The sequence below is a fragment of the Mus musculus genome, chromosome 6 (assembly GCF_000001635.26).
Source record: "Mus musculus strain C57BL/6J chromosome 6, GRCm38.p6 C57BL/6J".
In the NCBI taxonomy this organism is placed as follows: Eukaryota; Metazoa; Chordata; class Mammalia; order Rodentia; family Muridae; genus Mus; species Mus musculus.
The window spans coordinates 116,335,692-116,354,134 of NC_000072.6; the positions used below are offsets into that span (position 1 = coordinate 116,335,692).

Below are 18,443 nucleotides of genomic sequence, written 5' to 3' on the forward strand. Positions count from 1 at the left end.
ATGATTGTGTGCTAACGATGTTAGTGAATGATTAAACAAGGCAGAATCAGACAGATTTAATTTATGCTTACAAATGTTAGTGAATTGAGGACACATTGTTCTTGTGCTGTTGCCAAAATATTGAGTGTGATTAGGTCTTGTGATATAGCCACCTTCATCTTAAGTTTTGAGTTTAAAAAATGAGATGCTAAACTAAAAACCATTTAAAATACTGAAAGCAATGTGTCTTTTCTTCTTATAGGGATACAGAGTCTTGTTCTGTTGTTCAGGCTAGCTTCAGGGCTTGATTCAACTCAGTGATATCCAGCCTCAGCCTTTGGTATAGATGGGGCCACAGGCATGTGCCTCCATGCCCACTTTTGGATTTTTTTCCATTCTAGAGTTGTCTAAACACCTCATTCTAGAAGAATGAGTCTTTACAAAGAAGGAGAAGTGTCAGGTCATCTAGGACTGGACTCTCTGGAGCCACAAGAAACCTCTTTCACAAGCTATCCCAGGTGTTGCTCTTGTGGAAAGCTGTCCAAGACTTAAAATCAGGAAGTGTGGATTCAAGGGCTGCTTTTCAACAGCATAGTTAAGATATAGATATTCATCTCTTAATTTGTTTCTGTTATTCCTCACACTTCAGATTCACCTTGTTCAATGCCATTATGATCATAGACACCAGCAGTATATTTTGTCACTGTTTTTTTTTTTTTAGGTCAACTATGTAGTCTAGGCTTGACCTTGAATTCCTGATCTCTTGAAAACCTCCTGGGGCAGAAATTACACATGCACACTAACATCGACTGTAACAGCATCTTTTGTTTGCAAGGAACCCGTAACTGATAAACGTGTGCTTAAGCATTTGAAGAGTTGAGTGTGACTAGTTGTAGGGTAACATTGGCCCCCTGGCTCATGCCTCACTTGGCATCCCCTGATCTACAGTCTAGGAGGGAAGTCATCCCCTTTAGCACAGACAGGAGGATTTTTACCAAAGGCCACGAGGCTTCTTGCATTGAGCAAATGGTCACCTCAAAGCAACTGCTTTTTTTCTTTATTTTAGCAGCTTTACCTTCTAAGTACAGAGGTTTCTTCCCACTTCCTGTTTGTTCCCTTGTTTGGACAGATGCAAGATTTTGGTCTCAGGACTCAGAGCTTTGTTTTAGATGAAGAGAGGCTTCAGAAATCTCTTGGGTAGGGAATCCTTGTGTTAGGAGACTCTAGCTTTGCCTAAATAATATTTCCAGCTCCACAACTACTCAGACACTTCTAGAACTTGGAAATCTTTGTCACTTCGGATGGCAGGCTCCCACACCCCCAAATCACTTAATTGACTCTTCTTGCCCATGTACGACACTAATGGAAGTTTAGTCCTGCCTTATAGGAAAGCCTGCCACCAGGGCAGGAGGATTCTCTCAGGTTGTAGCTGCTGCTTCCCACAGCAAAAATCTGCACGAAAAAAATTCACCATTCCATCTTCTAGATGAATGTTGCTTTCAAGGTGATCTACAGGAATGGACCCATTTTTTGCTTTGCTACATGGATCCAGATGTTTTGTCTCCTGACAGTTTGCTCTCTAAACAGCATAGTATGCAAACTGACCAGCATATTTGAGTATGCTGAGTAACCTGATTAGCTAAACCAACAGACTTACTTCTAGACAATAGAAAATCGTGGAGTACTGCAGGGATTGCCTTACAAATCTCTCATGAATTTAAAAAAAAATACCTTGAATGTACCGTGTAATAAAGATTATTGGATAAATAAAACTGCCAGTGGCCAAAACCTCTCCTTCTGTAAGATGTGACTTAGGAAAATTAGAATGTCAAGAAATTGTAAAAGTTAGGAATGATAGCTTCTGAGAGAATCTTTGGGTCCAACCAACAGTACTGTGGTGGGGACAAGTCACAACACCAGTGTACAGGTATAATCAGGGATGAGTTTAATGTAGACAAAGTAGAGTCAAATACGTCTTGTCTACATGGACAGAAATATCCTCATAAAAATTATGAATACCATATTTACATATCCATACCATATACACTCAGAGTCTCTCTAGGTTAGGGAGTGAGAGAAAAAACAAAACAAAAAACCCTGCTCGTCCATACACACAAACGTTTTACCGCGTAGTTCTCGCTCCCACTTCATTTGCTAGCGCACCGGAAGGTTTACCTTTCTCTACACTGAGAAGGTGAAGCCGGGCGGAGTCTACCAGCAGCCTCACCCAGCGCCAGTCTACCAGGCGGCCGCCGCCGCTACCCCGCCTTCCCAGCGCCCCAGGTCGCCAAAGCAACGCTTTTAGCCTGAGGCGCGGCGGGGCACGTGACCGGCGCGTCACGTGACCGGTCAGTCGGCGTCCTCTCGCTGGGTGGTGTAGGCTGCGCGCTGACCCAGCGGCCCTGCTGCGTCCGGCCCGGGTCATGCAGGAAGCGGGCCGCGCGTGGAGCTCCGCGCCCACCTGAGCTGCTCGCGCCGAGGTGCGGCGTGGCGGGGCCGCGCGCTCCGGGCCACCAGGGGTGTGGCCGCTGGGAGGCCGCGACAGGTGGGTGCGCGGAGGTCTCGGGCCGGGGAGAGGCCGCGTGCTGCGGGGCGGGGTCCGGTCACCCTATCGGCGGGCGGCCGAAGGTCTCGGGCTCTCTCAGGTGAAGTCCTGCCCGGGCTGGGCTGTGAGGGCGCGCACCGGGCAACCCTCCCTCCCTGCCTCTGCTTCAGTCTCCGCGTCCGTCCGAGATGGAAGTGTGGATTCCTGGTGTCTGAGTGCCTGACGTGGCGTCTGGACGGTGCTGCTCTAGTAGAAGCGCTGGAGGCAAAGCGTAGGTAGGCTGCTTTACATTTTAATCGCCGCCCATTTGCTCGTCTTTAAAAATGTTTTTTTTTTTTTTTTGGACTCCTTCATCTGAGTCAAGTTTTTTTAAATAGGGAATTTATTAGGGGAGGATTATAATGGCTCACGTTCTTCTCACGTATCTTTAACGCAGCTAAACCTCCCTTAAAAAGAAAACACGCTTCTCTGAAAGCCCATTTGAAAAAAAAAAAAAAAAAAAAAACAACAACAAAGGAAGAAAGAAAGCCAGCCCTTTTCTGCTTCTTTGTCTCCCCCACGTAAAGACACACAGTGGTCATACAGCTGTCAAGATTTATTATGAAGTGGTTTTTTTTTTTTTTTTTTGTCGTTTTATGTTTTTGTTAATTTGATGATGTCTCAAGATACGTATGAAGTATGGCCCTTCCCATTATTTTTTTTTTTCTTTATTTTGTTCGATTATATGTTATGCAATTAGAGAAATAATAAATATATAACTTATCTCTTGGAAAAAACAGCAGTATTTCTGATCAGCCCCAGGAGGGACTGCAATCGTGCTTCTATATAGTAGACTTCACATGTACTTGCTTGGTTAGTTACTCAAAATGGGAGTGGAATACTTCATTTAGAATACTCAAATCACGTGCTGTGAAAAAGAATGTATGAACTATACATGGAATGATGTGGACACTTTTTTTTTTAAAAACTAAATGTTGAAAATCTGAAGCAAGAAAATTTTGCATTTTGAGAGATTCAGTGTGTGAGACCCTATGTTCAATAAAATCAAACGAAATATCCTGTTGGATGCAGTGAATGAGGGTATGCAGAGTGTGAAATTACTGAGGAAGTTAAAATAAAGAGCCATGTGTACTTTCCTAACTTCTTGTTTCTGGAGACTTTATTGATAAGAGATGTACTGAACTTTGATGTTAGCAGGGAAAATCGCTGGGCACGGTGGCGCACTGTGATCCTGGCAGTGGGAAGATAGAGGCAGAGAACACATTTTAAAAAGTTTGTCCTTTGTGAGGAGGTGGCTGTTGGTCGTCTAATGTCTGTGACACCCAGGTGAGGTACATTGTCTTTTCCAAGACAACTCCCTCCTTTACCTTCTCTTTAAGTATAGGCAGACGATGAAACTGTGTTGCATGTCTTGGCTACATCCAGGATTGTCAGATGAAACACACGATTCACAATTAAATATGAATTTTAGGTAAACACAAAATATGTGGAATGTACCTAAACTAAAAACAAATTTATCATTTATTTGAAGACAAGGTTTCCTTGCTTCTTGTTGCTAAATGTGAGTGTTTTAAGTCCAGCATGGCTATGTCATTTAAACCAGCATTAGGAGAAATTAGTTCAAGGCCCAGACAGGATGGAATAGATTCTCTTGTTAAGCTTCCCTGTTGGGGGCTGCAGATGTGGTTCTGTAACAGGGGGAACGCGTAGCACGCACAGGGCCTTTGTCCAGTCTCGGATAACAAAACAATCAACCAGTGGGAGCGAGAAATGAAGAGCCCTCTTTACTGTTGGGTGAGCCATCTGCTTGAAGGGCATCTTCTGTCACAGGAGTTCTGTCCCTCTTTTTCCTCTACCATGTTCTGTTTCTTCACTTTTCTTTCTGAGGATTAAACACAGGCTCTCACACAAACCAGGTAACTGCTCTGTGACTGGTTCTGCAGCCCACAGCCCGTTGTTTATAACGTCCCACGTGAGTACTGATTTCATGTCCCCTCTCTCTCCATTTCTCCCTCTGCTCCCACAGCTTCCTCTGAAACATATGGCCTCTTAGCCTCGTAGTCTTTATTATTGTTTTACATACACACATGAACACATGAATTCTGTTCCTTTAGTATTTCTTGTATGTATATGTGGTTAAGGCTGACCATTTGGGATTGGAGGATTGGGTAACCTATCAGGGAACTTATCCCTGGAGAAGATTGGTTTGCTCTCTCTCAGCAGCGATTAATTGCCTGTAGCTCTTCTTCCAAGGGTGGGGTCTTGTGAGATTTCCCTCATCCACATTGTTATATCAAAAGATGCTGCCATTGTTCAGGTCTTCCCTAAGAAACCTTACTGATGAGATTTTGTGGCTGCAGTGTCCCTGTCATACAGAAGACACTATCATGTAGCAGACAACCTGGGCATCTGGCTCCTCCATCTTTGCTCTCTGTCTTCTGATCTGTTCCCTGAATCATTGTGGTTGTGTTGTAGATCTATCAGTTAGGGCTGTTGTTCACCCAACAGCCCGTTATCTGCAGTTGGCTCCCCTTGTGGCTTTCTGTACTGGCTCCTGTCTGTCACTTTAAGAAGCTTCTGTGATAAGGAGGGAGACCTATACTTATTTGTGAGTATGATGGTATTTACAATGCAGTTAGAAATTATGCTGATTTACTAGAGCAGGTCCTTCTCTAGGGTCATAGACCTCACCAGTCAGGGGTAGTTGGTTAGATTTATAATATGAGACATTTTCCTCTCCTGTTGAGCTTGCTTTAAGTCCAAATAGATAGCTATTGGTTACTCTCAGCATCCAAGTGCTGGTTCCTTAGTTACTTTGCTATTGCTGTTAAAAGACATCATGACAAAGGGAACTTGTAAAAGAAATCATTTAACTTAGGACTTGCTTACAGTTTCAGAGGGTGAGTTTGTGACCATCATGGTGTACAGCCTGGCAATAGCTGAGAGCTTACATTTGATCCATAAGCACGAGGTAGGGGCGGTGGGGGTGGGGATGGAGGCTGTGGGGGGTGGGGGCATAGGCAGACTGACTGACTAGGCATGGTGTGGGTTTTTGCAACCTCAAAGTCCACCTCCAGTGACACACTTCCTCCAACAAGGCCACACCTCCTAATCCTTCCCAAAACAGTTCCACAACTAGAGACCAAACATTCAGATATCTGAGCCTATAGGGTCATTCTCATTGAAACCACCACATCTCTGTTGCACCTTTTGGAATATCTTGTCTTTCTGGTCATTGCTGTGGTTTGTAGGTGGTACAGTTGGATAGTATTGTTGCATCATTTCCCTCCATTGGCAAATTGCATAGCACCTTCCAGTACTGTGAGAGCTAGTCCTTAAGGAAGAGGTCTTCACAGCTAGCCTAATTCCTCCAAGTCCTGTGTCAGAAATATGTGCCTTCTTTAGCAAAATGGAGTTACTTTCAAACTTTGGGAGGTGATCAAGAGCAATGGCAATAGCCTGCATTGTTTTGGTAGTCTCTTGGGCTCTCCTGACTAACCACTCCAAAGGATTCTTTCATGATTGTCACTGGAATTTTTGTTAGGTAGTCTGTAGTTTTTGAGGGGGAGTGTTGTTACCCCAAGTGGAATAACTTTGTTTAAGTACACACATATATATGCACATGCATTTCTACACATTATATGTATTTTATGTATTATGTGTATTTTAAGTAAACAAAATAATCTGCTTTCCCATGGCTTTTTCAAATGTCCCTGTGTGATTTATTTCTCCTCCCTCTCCCTGTGGATTGTCCTCGTTTTCCCAGGAATGTTTGTTGATCTTCTCTTTTTTTACTATTGATCTGCATGTCTATTTTTGAGCCAAGATCATGCTGTTGTATTATGATAGCTCTGTAATATACTTGAAATCTGGAGTGGCAATCCCTTTGATATCATTCTTTTTGCTCAGAATTGCTTTATTTTGTAGGATCTTTTGTGGTTCATATGAATTTTAGAATTTCCCTCCTATTTCTGTAAAGAATAGCGTATGGGGTTTTTATTGAGATTACATTGAATCTGTAAATTGCTTTGGTAGAATGGTCATTTTCACAATATTAGTTCTACCAATATATGAGCATGGGAGATCTTTCCATTTTTTTAGTGTATTTCTCATTCTTTTTATTCAGAGTTTTGAAGTTGTTATTGTAGAGGTCTTTCACCTTGTCAGGTTTATTCCTAGACATTTTATTTTCTTTGAGGATAATGGGATTTTGTCCATAACTTCCTTTTCTAAGTATTTGTTATCGGTGTCAGAACAGCTACTGAACAGATAGTGGTGGTGTATACCTCTAATCTGAGCAATGGGAGCTAGAGGCAGTTGGATCTCAGTTTGAGGCCAGTCTAGTCTACAGAGTGAGTTCCAGGGCAGCCAGAGCTACACAGAATCCTGTCTTGGAAAACCAAAACCAAACACACACACACAAAACCAATCAACCAACCAGCCAACCAGCCAACCAAACAAACAAATAAGAAAGGCTACTGAATTGTGTAAGGAGATCTGTATCCGGCCATTTTGCTGGCCATTTTTCTGGAAGGCTTGATTATTTCTACAAGTTTTCTGATGAAATTTTGAGATCTCTTATGTATAGTGTATCCTCTCTGCAAATGGGTAATTTGACTTCTTTTCCTCTTAGTACCCCTTTAATTTCCTCCTCTTGTTTTATTGCTCTAGCTAGTGTTTTGAGCACTATATTGAAAAGGAGTAGGGTTAGTGGGTAGGCCTATCTTAGTTTGATTTTAATGTACTGCCTCTATTTTTTCTCCAGTTAGGGTGATGTTGGCTTCTGTTTAGTTTTAATTTGAAGTCTATTTTGTCTTGTCAGGGTAGAGATGCTTACTTCATGGTCCCATTTGCTTGGAATGGTGTATTTGTTTGTTTTCTGTTGCTGTGATAAGCTCTATGACTAAAACAAAACAAAACAAAAACAAAACAAAACTTCAGGAGAAAATGGTTTCTTTACAGCTTATGGCTTACTTAAAGTCTATCATGAAGAGGAGTCAGGGCAGGAACTTGAGGCAGGAACCTGGAAGCAGGAACTGAAGCAGAGGCCATAGAAAAAAGCTGATCACTGGCTTGCTTCCTGTGGCTTACTCAGCCTGCTTTATTATAGCATCCAGGACCATCTGCCCAGGGGTGGCACTGCCCACGGTGAGCTAGGGCCTCCTGCATTAATCATCAATTAAGAATATGCTCCACAGACTTGTCCACAGGCCAGAAAATATTTTCTCAATAGAGGTTCTCTTCCTAAATGACCCTAACTTGGGTCAAGTTGACAAAAAACTAAGCAGCTTATATATTTTTTCCATTCTTTCACTTTAAGGTGGCTCCTGTCTTTGAAATTAAGATGTGTTTCTTGTAGACAGAAGATAAGTGGATTTTGTTTCTTAATTCACTCAGCAAACCTGTGTCTTTCAATTGGAAACTGGGGTTACTAATACTTAAAGTTATTATTTAACTTACTTTAATTCTTTAAATTACCATTAAGACAGTTGATGACTGTCATTTTGAGGAGGGTTTTTCATTTGTTTTATTCATGTCTTAGTTCTATTTTGTGTTTTAGTACTACAGCTTCATTTGTTTTCTTTCATTTATTTACATTCTTTCATGTGCTTATTCATTTATTCAGTCCTAAGTATTGCTTTTAGTATATTCTAGGACTCGTTTGTTGGAAATGAATTTATTATTTCATTTGTATAAGTGTCTGCCTGCATATATGTGCACTGTGTATGTGCCTGGTGTCTGCAGAGCCCAGAAGAGTGCATTGGATCCATTGTAATTATAGTTACAGAGAGGTATGAATCACCATGTGAGTGCCTGAAATTGAACTATGGTCTTCTGGAAGAGCATTCAGTTCTGAAGTGCTGGGCCATCTCTCCCATCTTGGAAGTAATTTCTTTAAGCCTATTTGTATAGTGGAAAGTTTTTCTTTGTCCTTCAACTCTGATAGTTTCGTTGGGGACAATAGTCTAGGTTGCCATCCATGGTCTATTAGAACTTGAAGAACATTGCTTTAGGCCCTGGTGGCTTTGGAAACTTTCCATTAGACTCTAACCATTGCTCTGATGGGTTTCCTTTATGTATGATGTATGCTTTCTCCCCCTCTCTTTCTCCCAGTGCACTCTTCTTGTTATGTCTATTAAACACTTTTACTATAATCTGCTGTGGGGAGTTTCTTTTCTGGTCATGTCTACTTGGTTTGAGTATGTCTTTCCTCAATTTGGGGACGTTTGTTTTGTGGTCTAGTTGAAGATCTGGTCTGTGTAGTTGATCTGGAATTTTGTTTTCATCTGTGCCTATAATTAGATGACTTTTCAAGGTGTCCAGCTGTTCTTTTCATCTTTTTTTTAAAAACTTTTCATAATTTTTGCTTGAGTAGTTCAAATCTTCTCCATCTTCAAGTCTGGGCCACCCCCCTTCTCTTTGATTCTACTTCCCAGGCCCTCCCCTGAGTTCTCCAGTCATGCCACTGAGTTTCATTTCAGCTCATGCTCTAAGTGTTTTTAGCTCTTTACTGAATCCAGTTTTCAAATCCTGAAATGTCATTGTCATTTCATTCAGTTATATATTTATGTTTTCTTGGCTATCACTCAGGCATATATTAGAATCCTTATTAAATTTGTGGAACTGCCCTCTCCCCATCATTTTTAAACTCCTTTGAAATGTTTGATAAAGTTTGTGATTATTCTTTTAAGTTTGGTTCTGGAGTCCATATAGGTAATTCTCACTGGATATCTCCATCTCTATCTCCATCTCTATCTATCTATATCTCTATATCTGTATCTATCTATCTATCTATCTATCTGGATAGTTGTAGATAGATATATATGGACATATATATCCCATTTATAGACGTATGTGTATATATATATATATATATATATACATATATTTAGATATATGTGTGTATATACACATACATACATACACACACATACACACACACATATGTACTGAGTGAGGACATAATGTCTTGGCCTTTCATATTGTTTGTGTTTTTGTGTTACAGCCTGAGCACCTGAGCATGTAGGCTTTTCTTTTCTTTTTTTTTTTTTTTTTTGGTTGTCTGTCTGATGTGAGATTTTAGCCTGATGCAGAAGCTGGTTGAATGTAGCAGTACCAGGGACTGCCAGTGACTCTTGATTGCTGAGTTGTGTTTTCATGTAGTTGGACTGTTTCACTTTCCTATTAGCAGTGTTAGAGAGTTCCTGTTCTACTGCCTGTATGCTCACTGGTGTTTAGTATTTGAAAATCAGTTATCTAATGAAGGTTCAGTGTTGGTGTGCCTAAAGAACTCTTCTTACGCATCAGCAAGACATTATTAGTAAGTACTTTATACTATCTGATTCTACCACTTGCATGCCAACCTAACAATATAAAGAGAAAGCTCTACCAGAAAGTAAGCACAGGATTTAAATGGGTATTTCTTTAGATAAGACAAACAACTGACCAGTAAACACACACACACACACACACACACACACACACACACACAATGCTGAAGGGGGAAACACAAATAAAGATTACAGTGAAGATCTAGGATGCAATCAGAAGTCTAACTTGGGTCGAAATCACAAGGCCAAGAGTTCAATCCCCACCCCATTTATAGTGAAATAACACATCATACTTACTAGAATTACTAAAATTTTAAAAAGATAGATATAAAAAGTGTTGGTGTGACTGTGGGGAGTTGGAATCTCCATATCTGGCCAAGGGAGACTGTGGAACAGTAGCAGTTTCTCCAGGGCTTGCATACAGTGATCCACCATGATGCTACATACAGTGATCCACCATGATGTTACATACAGTGATCCACCATGATGCTACATACAGTGATCCACCATGATGCTACATACAGTGATCCACCATGATGCTACATACAGTGATCCACCATGATGCTACACACAGTGATCCACCATGATGCTACACACAGTGATCCACCATGATGCGACATACAGTGATCCACCATGATGCTACACACAGTGATCCACCATGATGCTACATACAGTGATCCACCATGATGCTACATACAGTGATCCACCATGATGCTACATACAGTGATCCACCATGATGCTACACACAGTGATCCACCATGATGTTACATACAGTGATCCACCATGATGTTACACACAGTGATCCACCATGATGTTACATACAGTGATCCACCATGATGTTACACACAGTGATCCACCATGATGCTACACACAGTGATCCACCATGATGTTACACACAGTGATCCACCATGATGCTACATACAGTGATCCACCATGATGTTACATACAGTGATCCACCATGATGTTACATACAGTGATCCACCATGATGTTACATACAGTGATCCACCATGATGCTACATACAGTGATCCACCATGATGCTACATACAGTGATCCACCATGATGCTACATACAGTGATCCACCATGATGCTACATACAGTGATCCACCATGATGTTACACACAGTGATCCACCATGATGCTACACACAGTGATCCACCATGATGTTACATACAGTGATCCACCATGATGTTACATACAGTGATTCACCATGATGCTACACACAGTGATCCACCATGATGCTACACACAGTGATCCACCATGATGTTACACACAGTGATCCACCATGATGTTACATACAGTGATCCACCATGATGTTACATACAGTGATCCACCATGATGTTACATACAGTGATCCACCATGATGTTACATACAGTGATCCACCATGATGTTACAGTTGCACTTCCAGGTAATATACCCAGGAAGGATATAAATATAACCACACCAAACCTTACACATAAACCTGTGCTTTAGAATAGCTCAAATGGAGAAACAACTCAAATTTACCAGCTGACTGGGAGTGGGGTGTTGGAAATTTAATGCCAGCCTGGCCTCATAGTAAAACCTCATCTTGAAGAAGAAAAATTATGGGGAGAAGATGGTGGGGATACTTCCATACATAGCTCACTCCTGTCTTCTTCTATTGGTAGGCATTTAGTGCTCCAGTTTTTCCCCTTTATAATGATGGTGCAGTGGCCATTCTTGTATATAGATATTTAAACATTTGTGGGATGAGGATGATTATTATATTATAGAGCCCTGAAAATAGGTCTGTTGAGGATTTGTATTGGGTAGTGGAGTTGTTTGTCTTTATGTTATTATGTTAACTTACATTAATGAAATGTAGGTGCTTCGTACATGACATTTTAATTTCCATACCGGAGGACTTGGACATCTTAAACTCTTCAGTTACCTTTCCTCTACTCTTGAGTTTCGTTATAATCCTATTTTTAGTGAAATCAATAATTAATATTTAATCAGTGACCTATTGTTGAATCACAGAGTCACCTAGGAGTCTGTGACTATATCCCATCTCATTAAAAAATTTGTTATCTAATTTTGTCTCTATTTAACTCTTCAAATGCAAATTTTATGTTTTCCCCTGATGTTTACTACTTGCCATTGTTTTGTCTTCTCTGTGCTTTCCTCACCTCAGACCAGGGAATTGGAGCATAATGGTTTGTTTACACCCACCATTTTGAAAAATATCTGTTATATGGTATTGTAGTAACAATAGCAACAACTACATATTTTTGTAATGCAAAATCCAACAGAAGTTGGTCTTATCTCCTCCATTTGTAGCTATGCCAAGATGGCAGAGAGTTACGTGGAGGGTCTCAGGTGAATGTTGAAAGACATTCCAAGCCAGACTTGATATCACTTCCCTACAATGTAGTGTATTTACCCACATGACATCTAACATAATTGGAAGAAGACGGGAAGATACAATCTTATTAATTGCTCAGGAATAGTGAACTGTAGTGAGTGGAAAGCATTGACCCCAGCTGTTCATCTTCTCAGACTATTTCATTCTTCTTGGGACACACAGCACACAATACTCTGTGTGAAGAAGGCCGTCCAGAGTCCCTTCCAGTCATGGCTGTCAGCTCAAAGTACAGATCTCTGTCTTGTTCATGGCTGTCAGTTCAAAGTACAGATCTCTGTCTTGGAAGAACTTCTGGGAAATGCTTGAGAAAATGAAGCTGTCTTTAACTAGGCTTCTCTCAGTGCATCATGCCATAGCTGAACTTATTTTAAGTACAAATACTTTAAAGAATTACTAGAAGCCTTATGTTTAACCCCATTGTGACAATTGTTAGGAATGTTCTAGGACTTGGCCAGATGGAATATGTTTGGAAGGATGACTAGTGTCACTGGTGACTGTGATTTTACCATACCACCTCTGACCTGGGTTTGTCAGTGACATGGGGATTATACTCCTTCCATAGGGTCCTTGTGAAATTAACTGAGTTATGGTAGGCTAGAATCTATGTATAAGAGCACACACTAGCTATTGACATTTGACCTAGGTATTTATTGTAGTGAAGAGTAAGTATAAAAATGCAATTTATTACAAAATTTAATTTTTAAAAACTTATCACCTTTTTTTTTTTAAAAAAATCACCACAAAACTTTGAGAGATTGCAGTTCTGTTACATAATATTTTACTGTGTGGTACAACTCTGAGGGCTGGACCCAGAATCTCCAGTTCACCTGCAGCTTTCCCAAGTGGCTGCTTGTGCACTGTCAGGTCTTGCCTTTCTTTCTGCCTCATTGTGTATGTGTACCTGTGTGTCTCTGTTGTACTTGTGTGTATACCTGTATGTGTACACCTGTGTGTATATGTGTACCTGTGTGTGTGTATGTACCTGTGTGTGTGTTTGTGTGTGTGTACCAGGGTACTCTTGTGGAGGTAAGAGGATAGTTTTCATACCATGTCAGTCCTGAGGACCAGACTCAGTCTTGTCATCCATTCATAATTGTATGACATAAAGGGTTAGGTATAACACTATTCAGGACAAAGGACATCTCACAGCCTAGAGAAGAGAAAAAGACTAGGAGTTGGAAGACCAGATGATGTGAGAGAAACTTCAGGGCTGAAGTTAAATTTTCATTAAATTTTGTCCATATGTTCTGATTGATGGAGGCTCTATTGATTCATCACAGTGAACACATTTCTGTGTTTTTGTTTCTTAGCTATGCTGGAGATCGGACTCCTGGCCTCAAGCTTGTGAAACAAGCACTTGCTCTACCAACTGTTCTACAGTCCCAGCTTCATGTCTTACTGCTTTTTTCTTTTTTAAAGACAACATGGAGTTTTGTAGCCTCTTCTGGTCTTGAACTCCCACCTCAGTTGTTCCACTGCTAGGACTAATGTATATACTACCTTGCTGACTTTCTTTTTTTTTTTTTTTTTCTTTCTTTTTCTTTTTCTGGTTTTTTTGAGACAGGGTTTCTCTGTATAGCCCTGGCTGTCCTGGAACTCACTTTGTAGACCAGGCTGGCCTCGAACTCAGAAATCTGCCAGCCTCTGCCTCCTAAATGCTGGGGTTAAAGGCGTGCGCCACCATTGCCCGACCCTTGCTGACTTTCTAATGGGCAAGTTTCTAAAGGTCTTTCTGTTTAGTGTTGAAATGAGCCACTTTAAGCTGTAAATACTCCCTAATACTGAGGACAAAAGTTATGTTAGACATGCAAATGATATTTGGGAGGTAGGTCAGAGTTATTCAAGTCTTAGCCAGTATGGGTACTGAAGGACTTCGCAGCCATCTGGCCTTCATCAGAGGAAATTATGGCTCAATAAAAACAAAGTAAGGCGAACCTGCTGTGTGATTCAGTGGTCATGATATTAACTAAACTATGACAGTGTAGCTGTGTGTTCTTAAGTGCTTTCTTGCTTGTATCTGGTTTAGGTGGAAGTTCAGGCTGAGTATTATGTTACCAGTTTTTACGGTTCTACTCCTGTAGATCTTTTGTCTTTTTTGACAGTTCTCCTGGGAATAGCACTGCTATCTTCTTGACTGGCCTTTCAGTACTTGCTACCTTTCCCCCCGACTGACCAAAGCTGGGCTTGTGCATGACTCCTTCTGTCCCGATGAGATACTCAGCTCAACTTGTCATCATTCTGTGGGGCTTTGCCAGCTCTGCAGGAGGTGTTTGCTGCCTGGGCAGTATTGATAGTTGTTATCTTCTCACTGTTGCTGCTTGGAAGTAGCATTTGAAGAAACACAAGATAATGCCAAGAGAAGGCACACATACCACTCTTGTTGTGTTTCTCATGCCTGAGATAGAATTTTGGTACTCAAAGAAACCGTTCTCCTACCCTGTTGTAGCATCTGATTTAGGTGTGTGTGTGTGTGTGTGTGTGTGTGTGTGTGTGTGTGTGTGTGTTTTAGAGGTCCTAAACTACACAGCTGTCCTAACCCTGCGCTGTCTTTTTCCTGATGAATTGGAATTGGATACTACCAATTGGTAGTATCCAATTCCAATTGGATAGTAACTTTTCTTTGTGTGGGGCGCTTCCTTGTGCATTGTAGGATGTCAGTAGCATCCTTGGCCTCTTATAAACTGCCAATAGCACTTACAAAGCCATGGCAAGCAAAGATGCCTCCAAAAATCACTACTGTTGATGACCACTGATGTACTGATGCCTCTCCCTGGCCCTCTGCTAGATTAAGGTCATCCTACTCCTTGTCGGGTTGTCATTGTTCCCAGCCTTGCTCCTCTCCCCTGACCACTATACTCTCCTAGTAAGGTGGAACGTGTTTAAGTGGAAGTCAGACTCGGTAGGTAGGCAGAGCTGGCACTGCAGCATACAGATGGGTGTGGTTTTGGGTGGTGGCTCGTGATTAGATGGTTAAATGTCTTTTGACATGAAAGCGCGCAGATGACACTTCACAGAACATAATTAGGTATGTGCTCTCTGTTCTGTTCAGAGCCTGTCTTGGGGATTTGGGTTAGGAAAGAACACTTCAGGGATTGTTTTTCTTAATGTTTTTATTTGAAAGAAGCAGGGGGAAAAAAGCTTCTATTTGCCATATTTAAGGTATCTTTAGTGTAATATCTGGAGTCCATTTCTTTGGCATGTAAGAAGTGATGTAGATGCATAGGTAAATATGAAACAGCCATTATTCCTGAATGTAGCTGAGAAAGGTGTAAGCCTTAAGGCGCAGAGGGAGCAAAATGGGAAGGTGGGGAGGACCACCCCAGGTGAGAAATGTTGCCTTTGTCTGAGCTGGGTAGAAGGGGTAAGCAAATTAGATCTCATAGCAGGAGGCTAGACCAGATTTTCACCCCCATTAATATCTTCCTTGATTGCTTACTTTAGTTCTTAAAATCTAGACTTTAATGAGTTCCTCTTTCTTAAGATCATCCAGAATACCCATTTTGTAAACTTTGACCTCTTGATTTTTTTTTAACCCTTTTCCCATTTTAATATCTTTTAGTGATAGGATGTTGATGTTGTGGTTATACCCTAATTTCCATATTGCAAACATGTAGATTGTTCTAAATAATTTTACTACTGTAAATCCCCTTTGGTGAATGCCTTTTATTTTTGGAGTGTGTCTGTATGTAGGTATGTGTGTGAGTGCATGTGTGGAGCAGGTATTGCACTCCTGGGGCGAGAGGAGGATGCCAGGGCTCCTGCAACATATGTTCTCTCAAGGAATCTGCCCAGCTGTCGTCATGCTTGTAGCACATGAGTTCTCACCCACTGAGTCATCTTTTCAGCTTCTAATGCGTGGCTCTGAGTGTGAGTTTCAATCCACAGTCGAGATGATTTCTTTAAGAGAGCACAAACTTAAATGATGAAGGTGTTTTTAAGGCTATTGATCCATATTGCTGAACCACCTTTCTGAAACTGGCCAACTAGTTATTCCTACTTCTAACTCCCATTAGATGGTCATTTTAGAAAGTCTTTGCCAATTTTTAAAAAGAAAATTACTGATTATGAAAAAAGATCTCATTATCATGTACTTATCAGTGAAGCTGACTTGTTTTTCTCTTTTCTTTGTAAAGTTCATTATTTTGTTTTATAAAATGGCTACAAATTGTCTGTTACCCATTAATCTGTTAGACATTAATATTTTAAAAACATTTATATACCCAGTACTTCCCCTTTCTCCTTTCTTTTCTTCTTCAGCCTGCCTGTTCTTTTTGTCATGGTAGGCATCAGACCCAGGGCATGCTCTAACTTCCACTTCCAAAAGCTCTTACATATTAAAGGTCTTTTTTTTTCTGGGGTATTTATTTGAAACACTTTTTTTACTTTTCAAATTTGTCTATTGCTATATGATTTCAAGCTTACAGAGAAGTGTAAGTGTATACGGATCTGCGGTCTGCTCTTTGTTAGAGGCTTTTTGCTATATGTTAGCAGGAGCCAGGCCCTTCTCTCCTTTCTTTTAGGAATTCTCAAGTTGTCTGCCTGTGCAGTGGTGACCAAACTCGGTGTAGCAAATCCATGGTTGTCCTTCTGGGTGTAGCAAGTCCTGGTTGTCTTTCTGGTGCTTTACTGTTCTCTCTGTCCATATCTCATACACAACCATCCTGGATTTAGCTGTCATCTCAGACTCTTGACATGGAATAGTTCCTTAATCTCTCTTTGTTCTTGACATCAGTGTCTTTGAAGGGTACCCCCCAGTTATCTTCTAGAAGATCCCTATGTGTATTTCTCTGTAGTTGCCTCATGCTTATATTCAGTTTTAAACTTTAGACAACTATAAAAACCAAAAATATTTCTGTTCTTCACAGTTTAACATAATAGTAGCCATATAATGTTAGTTTGTTATATGTTAGTGATAACATTGGGAACTTGTGGTGAAATTGGTGTCTGCCACATATTGTTTTTCTCTTTGAAGTTAGTTAAACTCTTCTGTAGCTCATTAGTCTTAGACTTGAATTGTGAATTTTTTCATCCAGATTTCTTTCTGTATTAATTTTCTCCTATTGTGAGGAAGAACTTTCTCTCCTGCCACTTCCTGCTTATTTTTTCATTCAGTTATTTATTAGAATGATACATATGCATATTCTTATTTAGTAACATAATTACTATAGTTTATGTACTTGTATACATTTTTTTCACACATCTAATATTTTTGTCTTCTGAATCTTCATTTGTTAATCTTTCTATAATAAAATGTAAAATTAGGTAGTTTATATTCAGGAATATTAATTTTCAAGTGGGTGTGGTGCTGCATACCTTTAATCCCAACTGTTAAGGTAGATGAAGCTTTATGAGTTTGAGGCCAGCCTGGTCTACATAGTAAGTACCTGACCAGATAAGGTTACATAGAGAACCAATGGCCCCTGTATTAGTTTTACTTAATACACTCTTGGTTCTTTTTCTCTCTCTCCAGCCTTTGTAGCTGTCTACCTCTTAATTGGAACATTTATATTTCTCTTTATATTGAATGATTATACAGCTAAGCCAAATTTTTGGCATTTGCAAAAAAAAAAAAAAAAAAAAGCAAGGTTAGTTAGTAACCCTGCAATCAGTACTTTTGAAGTGCTTTTGATATCTCTATTCAGAGCCACTGCCACCTCAGTTCTTACTCTGCAAACAGCAGCCTTCCCTGCTCTACGCAGCACTCTTCACAGTTAGTACACCCTCCCTCCCCTTCAGGTAGAGTCTCACAATATAACCTTCATGGCCTTGTACAGGCTTGTGATCCTACTTCAGCTTTCTGAGTGCTGGGATTGCAGGTGTGTGCCACCAACCTGGCCTATAGTTTGTACCTTTTGGTGGTGGCTTGCACAAAATGACTCTCAGCTTTTGTGTAGGGATTTGCTATAGTGTTCCTGAGTGCAAGAAGATGTGATGTGCCTGTGGAAAAGAATATTTGTATACGTAGAGAAAGAAAGAAAAACTAGGAGACAAACAGAAAAAAGCAAAGTAGATTCCTCTATTCACAGACATTATGCCTGTTGTTTTCTGTTTTGCTATACTTTGTAATATTTCTCTTTATATATTATTTCTCTATATAATTGAAGACTTCATTTAATTATATAAATTATATAGTTAAATATTATATTTAATCCTTATTTATTTATTTATTTATTTTACATATTGACTTCAGCCTCTCACTTCCC

The 18,443-nt window shown here is 40.4% G+C and overlaps 1 protein-coding gene across 12 annotated transcripts in view; it reads left to right on the forward strand.

Moving 5' to 3' along the window:
* The first annotated feature begins 1,907 nt into the window (after nt 1-1,907).
* Nucleotides 1,908-18,443, forward strand: part of Marchf8 (membrane associated ring-CH-type finger 8) — a 71,942-nt gene continuing 55,406 nt past the window's right edge. For 3 of the 12 annotated variants that reach the window (XM_006506640.4, XM_011241469.2, XM_017321749.2), the window contains exon 1: nt 1,908-2,524. The gene's annotated coding sequence lies outside the window, so the exon portion shown is untranslated. Of the gene's footprint in view, nt 2,800-13,911; nt 15,266-18,443 lie in introns of those variants that run through there. The other 9 variants (XM_006506639.4, XM_006506645.3, NM_001302383.1 and 6 more) reach the window with 6 other exon arrangements.